Source organism: Solanum dulcamara, chromosome 4, assembly GCF_947179165.1.
Source record: "Solanum dulcamara chromosome 4, daSolDulc1.2, whole genome shotgun sequence".
NCBI lineage: Eukaryota > Viridiplantae > Streptophyta > Magnoliopsida > Solanales > Solanaceae > Solanum > Solanum dulcamara.
Window position 1 is genome coordinate 58,848,196 of NC_077240.1, and position 10,601 is coordinate 58,858,796.

The window sequence follows — 10,601 nt, forward strand, 5'->3', positions numbered from 1 at the left end:
GGGTCGAGCATGATATATGATGAAATGATTATTCACCACGTCTCATGAAGGAAAGGGCATGATAAATGATCAAATGCTAATTCACCACGTCCCATGAAGGACCAGATATGATATATGATAAAATGATTATTCACTGCATCCCATGAAGGGCCGGGCATGATAAACGATGAAATGCTGATTCACCACGTCCCATGAAGGGTCGGGCATGATATATGATGAAAAGATTATTCACCGCATCCCATGAAAGGCCGGGCATGATATATGATAAAATGACAACTTCATCGAGTCCCTCACTGAAGGGCCAGATACACTATGTAGGCATGCATGTGAAAATATAGTGATACACTTATAGCACCAAGTCCCCTAGAGGGCCAGGTACGGTATGTAAAAAAGATATACATGCCCTCATGTCATAAGATGCAGGTAGAGAAATTTGTTAACTGTTATATTTGTTTCCTGCATCCCTACTTCAGTTGTTAGCTCAGTTATGTTATGTTATGCTTTATATACCTAGTACATATATCGTACTGACCCCTCTTTCCTCGGGGGGAGGGGGGGACTGCATTTCATGCCTGCAGGTACATATATTCATTTTAAAGATCCACCAGCTTAAGGTTTCCACTCAGCTATGTCGGAGGTGCTCCACTGTTCTGGAGCCCAGCTTTTGGTGCTGATCTTCTAATATATACATTTGTTTATTCAGGGGTACAGCGGGGGACCTGACTTGCCATATGTTACTGTTAATATTCTTAGAGGTCTGTAGACATGTTTGTGGGTTGTACGTGTAAGTTCTGTTCAGTTATGTCCATATGGTGAATGGCAAATTTTAAGACGTTATGGCAGCCTTGTCGGCTTGCACACCCTTTCATGATAAGATACAAATAAAATATCTACATGTACATGGAAATGTTATGACCCACTGGGGTTCTTATGTAGAGTTCTTATATCGATTGGTACATCTGATAGTTATATATATGGGGGTCCAGGTTGGACCCCAATCATGGCCTATGGGGTTGGGTCATGACAGAATTGGTATCAGAGCAGTTCGTCCTTGGAATGTCTACAGACCGTGTCTAGTAGAGTCTTGTTTATCGGTGTCTTGTGCACCACATCTATCAACAGGAGGCTACAGGACATTTAGAATGTTACTTTCTTTCATATATAAGATCATGCGATAGACCCGAGTCCTAGGGAATGAAATTCCTCATACTAACCGGTGATTTCAGTAGAAGGACAACATCGATAGGAGAAAGTAACTAACGATATTAGAAGTTATAGAGCATGCAGGTAAGCAAAGGAAGGTAGGAGATATGCCAGGTAAGGTATGGAAATATGATTGACATGTAAAGTTGAAAAGTAAAAGGGAAAGTAAACAGGAAAGTACAATAGGTGCAGTTTGAGTAGACATACAAGGTAAGTCCATTTTCATACTGTTGATATTAGGCGCCCTGTGTAGCTGCGATATGATATTATATGAGTATATATATTGTCCCCGGAAGGCATTGTTGGTATTTTCTGCATGTAGGTTTTGATATAGTAAGAAATACAGAGGAAACTCTGCTAAAAGTTTTCAAGAAATAAAAAGAGAATGAGCTACAGGATTGTAATATGTCGTGAAAAGTCGTGTCCACCATAATGATAAGATTTGACTAAATTGTGAGTATGGATGACCTCGAGGAATGAGGTAATTGCTGACTGGATGGCAATAGTTACTAGGAGGACGATACTAGTATGGTAAAAAGAAGTTGGAAAAGACTTATGATAATAAGAAGATGATTTAGAGATGATACCTAGATCTGGATAGAACGACATATTAAGGCACCGACTGAGTTGATACACCGGGATAAATGGTTATGAGCTAATTACTGATTGTGAAGAATGGAATATGGCATTAAATGCACTACTACATTAAGGATATTACTCAAGTACCAGTGTTCAGACTAGAGTTGGTACTGTATATTGAGGATTCTAAGTACCTCATGATTATATTAAGGTTTCGTACATGGGTAACCTAAAGTATAGGTGATGTAAAGGAAGATATGGAAATAGCGCAGTATACTAAATAGGTTGGAAAGGACTCATATGCATTTGGAAAGTTATAAATAAACAGGCAATGACATGGATACACCCTAAAGGGGGGAAGTGGATAAGAGAAGTACAAGTGTAAGAGAAAATCAACTGACCCTATCATATGTAAATGGGAACGCTTAAACTTCAAACGAGATCCCATAAGGGATGGATGCGATCATACCAGCACTAACGCACTGGATCCCATCAGAACTCCAAAGTTAAGCGTGCTTGGGCGAGAATAGTACTAGGATGGGTGACCCCTCCGGGAAATGAAAGAGGAAATAAAACACAAGTAATCCTAACCTTTGGAACTCTGATATTGATTGCTTGATGAAAGTATATGTTATGGCAACGGGATAGAGGAACTCTCCATATAGTCGGTATAAGATCCGGAGGAAGGTTTTGGTTCACATTTGAGGACAAATGTTCTAAAGGGGGGAAGGATGTTACACCCCATATTTTGGTACCTTGGAACGCTTTTTAAGCTTCTTAAGTTTCTGGGGAGGCTCTTAAGTTTCTTAGAAGTTGTCATGTGAGTTGGATAATCTATAACGATATCAAACAACTCTAAGGAGGGGAGAATGAGATACCCCAATAATAGGGAAGATTGGAAATAGGGTTATAAGAATCTGGAAGGAGTTGGAGGCCAAGTAATGGGTCGTAGGACTCGACTTACTCACGTACGCCACCAACTTGGACTTCTTACATTATTAAGTTACTTGAGTAGATATCGAGCTTAAGTAGCAAGGAATATATAGGCTCTTAAAATAAGACGAGATTACGAATCCATGAAAATGAAGAAAGCAGGTGACAAGTAGGTGATGCACCTACTTGGACCAAGTAGGTGACTCACCTGCTTGGGGTGGACCCCACCTACCACGTGGAGGCTTATGATTGGTTGCATGAGATGATGTGGCTGCCTAAGGGCTTGACATGTGTCACCCCTTAGGGGATTCCACATGTCACCCTCTAAGGAAGGTTATATATTAGTCATCTTATGACTAAGGGTCTTATTTTTAGCATCTTTACACTTATAAAAATTGGAGAAAAAAACTTAGAGAACATGGAGAGAGAGCTACAGATTTGGTCAAGCAAGGTAAGCCCTCTGATTTTGTTTCATGAAATAATTATTCAAGGTATCCCACGGCTACATGAACGTATTTAATAGCATAAAATATCATTTTGGGGCAGCAAGGAAGAGATACAAACAGTCCGTTAATTTTCAGCATGTTAAGAGAACTTCCGAGATAAGTTTTAGTAAGGTATGGCTTGGTTCTCTTCTTTCACTTTTTGGTAAGGTTTTGGAAAATATATGAAGGTGTTAATAATTTAAAGTTGCTGTTTGGATAAGCATCAAAAGTGTAACAAGAAGCCACGATGTTTCAGCCGCGCTGGAAGAACTTCCGAGGCAAAATTTGGCAAGCTTTGGCCAATTTCGAGTAAGGTAAGGGTTTTCCTTTAAATTTGGAGTTTATGGTGTGTTTATGGAGTGTATTACATATCTTATACGTGGCTGGAACTATAAAAATTGCACAAGGATGCTTGACGTTGGAAATAAACTAAACTAAGGCCGTAATAGTTAAATCAATTGTCGAGTAGGGTGTTGTGGCTGTTGTGCTGGGATTGTAGGTGCTTTTATTGTATGTTGCAGGTATGGAAAACATTCCAAAAGGTGTATGGGAGCTTCTGGTTTCAGCCACACGAGATTTTATGAAATAGTGACTAAAAACCCTATTTTGGTCTCGTAATTTTAAGCGAGTTGTTGGCAGCTTGTATTGCATAATATTGCCATATTTTAATTGCATATGAGCTGCTGATTTTTTTTTGGTTGGATGCTAAGGTTTGGGGATTAAATTGAAATTTTTGATAGGGGAAGTTATAGAGGAGATGCTGCCCGATTTCTACTAACTCCTTAACTAACTAAAACACTAGTCGAGACCAGTCGAGCAAGGATGATAAGGAATTGATTCTTGTGGGTGCTTGGTTGTGGATTTAGAAGCTGTAAAGTTAAAGGTTGTTAATATTAGTGTTACCTTGTTTTTAAATACGTTAAGAGGACGACACGACAAGTCGGGTTAAAAGCAATCGATAAGAGGTATGTGAAGCTATCCTTCTCTTCTTTTGGGCATGTCTTAGCTATAAGTGGAATGTAATATGTGCTCTATGGATAATTCCATTCATAGATCTTCGAGAATGATTCATGACTCTGACCTATTTCTTGATGTTAGAACTCCTACAATAAGTGAGATATTGCCTTTCAAGTCTTCTGTAAGAAGGGAAGTAGTAAGTATGTAAGGCCTATCTCTCCCTTGGTTTGGCATGTTTCAAATGTATGTAAAGCCCATCCCTTTTCTTTTTTTGGCATGTCTTAGATATAGGTTACAAATGATATGTATATGAAGCTTGGGGTAACTCTATTCATAAGCTCTTATTCCTAAGGACCCTATAATAACAAATGTCCTCGGTTCCATAAGTTGTTGGGAACTTCCTTGATACATGTTTTTTGTTCACTTATAGATGTTAAGACTCTTAAAGGAGTTAAGATCTTATTCCTCAAGTCTTCTATATGATTGAATAGTGATTGGTATGAAAAAGCTCCTCTATTTAAAAGGCTCTGAGATAGCCAATACTCGAACTTCTATAAGATGGTTCATACTATAGTAACATATGACTATGAAGTTGAGGCTCCAGTTGACATAGTCCCTAATGGTATCTAGAGGGTACTGGAGATGATTCCTACCCTGTTTTCCAAGTGATAGTTCATTTGACCATTTCATTGAGCCTTAAATGATGAATTTATTTTCATATGGTTATTCACTACTCCACTCGCGCATACTGTTAATACATTATTCACCACGTCCCATAAAGGGTCAGGCATGATAAATGATAAAATGCTTATTCACCGCGTCCCATGAAGGGCCGGGCATGATATATGATAAAATGATTATTCACTGCATCCCCTGAAGGGCCGAGCATGATAAATGATGAAATTGAGATTCACCGCGTCCCATGAAGGTCTAGGCTTGATAAATGATGAAATACTGATTCACCGCATCCCATAAAGGGCCGGGCATGATATATGATGAAATAATTATTCACCGCATCTTATGAAGGGACGAGCATGATACACGATGAAATGATCATTCACCACGTCCCATGAAGGGTTGGGCTTGATAAATGATGAAATGTTGATTCGCCGCATCCCATGAAGGGCCGGGCATGATATATGATGAAATGATTATTCACCGCATCCCATAAAAGGCCGGACATGATACACAATGAAATCAAAACTTCACTGAGTCCCTCACTGAAGGAACGGATACAGTTGTAGGCATGCATGTGAAAATATAGTGATACACTTATAGCACCAAGTCCCACAGCGGGCCAGGTATGGTATGTAAAAAAGATATACATGCCCTCATGTCATAAGATGCAGGTAGAGAAATTTGTTAAATGTTATATTTGTTTCCTGCATCCCTACTTCAGTTGTTAGCTCAGTTATGTTATGTTATGCTTTATATACCTAGTACATATATTGTACTGACTCCCTTTTCCTCGGGGGGGCTGCATTTCATGCCTGCAGGTACAGATATTCATTTTAGGGATCCGTCAGCTTAAGGTTTCCACTCAGCTATGTTGGAGGTGCTCCACTATTTTGGAGCCCAGCTTTTGGTGTTGATCTTCTAATGTATATATTTGTTTATTCAAGGGTACGGCAGGGCCCTGTCCCGCTAGATGTTACTGTTAATATTCTTAGAGGTCTGTAGACATATGTGTGGGTTGTATATATAAGTTTTGTTCATTTATGTCCATATGGTGAATGGCAAATATTAAGATGTTATGGCAGCCTTATCGGCTTGCATGCCCTTTCATGATAAGATACAAATGAAAGCGGCTACATGTACATGGAAATGCTATGGCCCACTGGGGTTCTTATGTATAGTTCTTATATCGATTGGTACATCTGATAGTTATATATACGAGGGTCCCGGTCGAACCCCAGTCACGGCCTACGGGGTTGGGTTGTGACAACTCATGACATCACAATCTTCCATTAAATTTTTAGATTTTTCTTTATAATTATTTTAATTATTGTTAGGTCCCTCCTTCATACGTATAAATACCTACTTTCATCAAGCTTTATCAAGAAACTCTTCTCTCTATACATTTCTTTACTCATTACCAAAATATAGTTTTAGTTGTTAGTAGTGTAGAAATACTATTCTGGTGATTCATATATTCCGGGTAGTACAAAAAACACTCCGGCGAGGAGAAAATGTTAGGATTCAAGAGTGTTTATTAAGTCCTTCGATTGTGAGTAACTCTTTGGATTTCAGGTATGTAAGGTTTCAATGAGAGTATTCCTTCCACTCTCATGCTAAAGTATTTTGATTATATGATAAATTATGTTTATTTTCTTTAAGCTTTACTCTAAGTTATGTGGGTGTTTATCCATGGGTTCTTCCACCCATGTAGTTCAAAATTCTTTCAACTAAATCTCTTGATTTCAAGTAATATTTTCTTATGGGTCATTGTTATTTCTACTTAATATCATGAATCATGGTTAAACTAATGTTTATTGATCGATTTTGATGAAAATGATTCTATATGTATGAATTGATGGTTTTCAAGTATTTTTCCATATTTAGCTCTTTAAAGGTTCTTGAAATTCATGGTGGGTTGTTTAAAGCATGATTTTTAATTAATGAATTTCAAATTTATTTATGCATAATTTCATTTACATACATGTTTGAAAGTTGAAGTGATTTAAACACACCGAGTTTTACTATATTTTCAATGATGTTTGACTTAAAAGCTTTGACTCCAAATAAATATTTATGAAAGCAATGTCTATGATAAAAAGGGAGTCTTATAAAATAAAAAAATGATGAAATGCTATGAATGATGGATTCTTTATGCTATAAGGACAATTCTTGCATATTTGAATCACTAAAGATTTTAATGAGCTATTCCACCGAATGTGATGTTTTGAATTTTCAAGCTACATGCTATAAATATTTTAAAGTTTTAAACTATTCTGTGGGATTGACTTAGAACCGAATGAGGTATTGAGGTAGAATTCAGTAAGAGAATCCTACTAGAAACCCCTTGTCTCGTTAACTATGTAACAACATAGGAGACCTTGTAGGCTTAGGCTAATAGATCCATGAAAGCCCTTAAAGTTAAAGTTAAAGAAATGAATGAAGTTGACGGAGTTCTCCCCAGGAAGTAGTCTCCCCAGCCAATGTAGGGGGTTATTTTTGATTTCATGTAATAGATCGCATGGTCTTATATATCGGTTATGGTCATTTTTCCACAAAATGAATATTTTAAAGGATATGTATATGATTGATTATGCATGCATTGCATTATGTTTCATATTACATAAATGTTTTAATGTTTCCTCAATGTTCATGCATTGCTTACATACTTATTACATTCAAAGTACTAACACATACTCTTTGGCCTACATGATATCACCATGTAGGGAATGGTGCTCCTCCTCATTCTCGTCCACGCGGCTAGTTGAGATTTCGTTTGAAGACTACTTTTGGTGAGTTCCCATATTTTGGAAACAAGATTCCTTTATCTTTCTAGATTATGATATGTTGAGATATTTAGACACTTACTATGGTATTTCTTTCTATTATGATTGAGGGTTAGCTAGGGACTTGTCTTAGCCCCGTTAAATCTAAAAGTTAGAGATATTGTTAGACATATGTAAGTTGAAGATTTACTATTATGATTTCTGCTTATTTATTTATTGTCATTATCTATGAAAAGCTAAAATAATGCTAAGAAGCTTATTTGAGGTACTTTCGGATTCCTCATTCGCCATGTCACATCTAGGCCTTATGCTTGGGTTGTGACAGTGGTGCACCCCACCGTCTGTGAATCCTCTCGTGGTCCTCCACCCCTAAGTGACCACTTCCAAGGTTGGACTACATGATCTTTCCAAGGATCGTGAAGGGTTTCGTGAAGTCCATCTGGTACCAAAAGATGAGATTTTTTTGAGAAACTTCTTCTGAACTTCGGTTTTAGACTTTCCAACTTGCGGGGTCTTACAAAAATAGTTGAGAAAGGAAATAATTGAATTGGAATACTCATAAGAAAATACTAAAATAGCTAGACTTGGATAAACATGCAAGTATGGAAATATGTCAATGCTATACAAAATATAAGTAAAAAATGTAACTCAATATAAAAGTAATGTTTTCTCTTTTTTGGAGTTTCTCTAACCGACAACCATCACTATGAGCCTCGTTATGATACAAATTATTGCTCACATTTCTAAAGCCATTAGTTACCTTACCAGGATAAGGAACACAAACTCAACTCATGGATCCATATAAAAGTCTGTATCAGGGACTGAAGTGAGGAGTCACTCAAATCAATGGCACGATCCTATCCTATGATGTCTATGTAGTTTATGGTGTTTGAGTTATCTGAACTCTTACCTAAATCAATGCTCAATACTACTCCCAAAAAATATACAACAATGCTCATATACTCCGATGAGTGAAAATATTCAAAATGTCTTATTTAGTCTCATCGGACTTTATTTAGATAACCTTAAATTTGTTTCTCAAAACTCTTGAAATACTCTTTTAATAACCAATACACATTTTTGAACTACTCGTGTTATATTGAAGTTCATTCTCAAAATAATGCATAATACTCTAACTCATTTAGACTTAGAAAAATTAATGCATAAACTTAGTAATGTAAAATTCTATAATTCAAGTAATATAATGTACTCAAAAATCCTTTCTCAATTAAGACATGAAAATACATCATTCTTCAACTCAAAACAACGCATAATGTGAAGTAATGTGGATACTCAACTAGGGTTACTGTGAATGTGATCATGAAAAACAATTTAAGAATTTAAATTATGAGAATAATTACAATAAAAGTAAATATACAGAGAGCTCAACGATAGGCATCATAACTCACTTGAAAACTCAATATGATAAGATTAAAATCAAACTTGAACTCATACTAACTAAATTTAGATGTTGGGCACATAGATGAACTCAGTCCAATGCTATGATTAACCTTATACACCCGAAAGAATGATGTTCTTGGAGAAAATCGAAGAACTCACTGACCACACTTAAATCCTAGCGTTTTCTCTTTTTTTTATCCTCGCTCTATATGTTTGAACTATTAATGAGTGAAGAAGGCATGTAGGGTACTGATAAGGGACTTAATTTAGTCCTAAAATTTCATGGTTTTATTTTGGAAAGGTTGGAAAATGGTCAAATTAATGTTCATAAAAATTTGAACTTGGTGTTTACGGGTTGGCTTATGGACCGTGGAACTTTCTACGGGTAGTAGAAGACTACTCGTAGAAACTGGGTGCCCGAAATTGGACCTACTGTTATTTCAAAGGTTGGGTCTAACGACTCTGTCTACGGGTCGTAAACCTTTCTATAATTCATGAATGTTAGTCGTAGGATCAAACTGAGGGACTTTGAGGACCCTTCTATGGGTTGTAGACCTTCATATAGGTTGTAGAACTTGGATGTAGAAATGTGTGCACATTTTAATAGCTAGTGAAATTGCGAGGCTGGGTCTACAAGTCCCTTATATAGGTCATAGACACTTTTATGGACTGTAAAATCCATCCATAAAAGAGTCTCAATAAACCCAATTTTTGACCAAGTATAGGAGTGACCTACGAGTCCTTCCTATACTCCGTAGTAGCTTCTACTGGCTATAGATGGAATTCATAGCGGGGCTCTGATGAAAACACTTTGGATTGAGTTAAGTTAGAATATTTTAGGGTGTTACAATATCTCTCCCTTTGGATCATTCATCCTCGAACGTTAACCAAGCTAAGGATTTACACAAGGCGCGAATGTAATGAAAAAATTAAAATATTCAAAAATACACTAAATATGAGATAGGAAAAGGAGTGTTACCTTCATCATCAACACTAGAAGGAGCGAATAGATGAGGGTATTTATCTTTCATAACTTCTTGCCATGACCCAAGCTAGGCCCTAGGCGTGACATGGAGATTGAAACCCCGAATGATCACAACCATTACCTCTTAAAATATCATTCATGAGCATACATCAGGTAGATAAAGCAATAAAGATGAAACATAGATATAGAAGTAAGTCTCAACATGAATAGTCTCAGTAAAAGAGAATAAATCTCAAATAGAAAGACAATATAGACTCCATGAACATCTAACATGTATCTACTAGTCTAGGTGAGGGCATAAGAGAAGCTCCTATCTCACCTAAAACACATAAGAAAAGTCATAAGAATGTAAGAAAGAGATATATTGTAACTTCCTCAAAACATGAGGACTCACCAGCAATAAGAGTAATAATAAACTCTAGCCACAAATTGGAGGATAAGCGTGATCGTCAAACCCTACATTATGATGCAATGTAGGAAAAAATATGTTTTAGTACATGGAATGCACTAACTATGTGAAAAGAATGCATGAACAAGACAATAGGATATGAGCAATATGAACATGGAATGCATGACAAATATCTTGAAAACATAAGT

The 10,601-nt window shown here is 36.8% G+C and overlaps 1 pseudogene; it reads left to right on the forward strand.

Moving 5' to 3' along the window:
- The first annotated feature begins 2,237 nt into the window (after positions 1-2,237).
- On the forward strand, positions 2,238-2,360 carry LOC129888196 (5S ribosomal RNA; annotated as a pseudogene).
- The last annotated feature ends 8,241 nt before the right edge of the window (positions 2,361-10,601 follow it).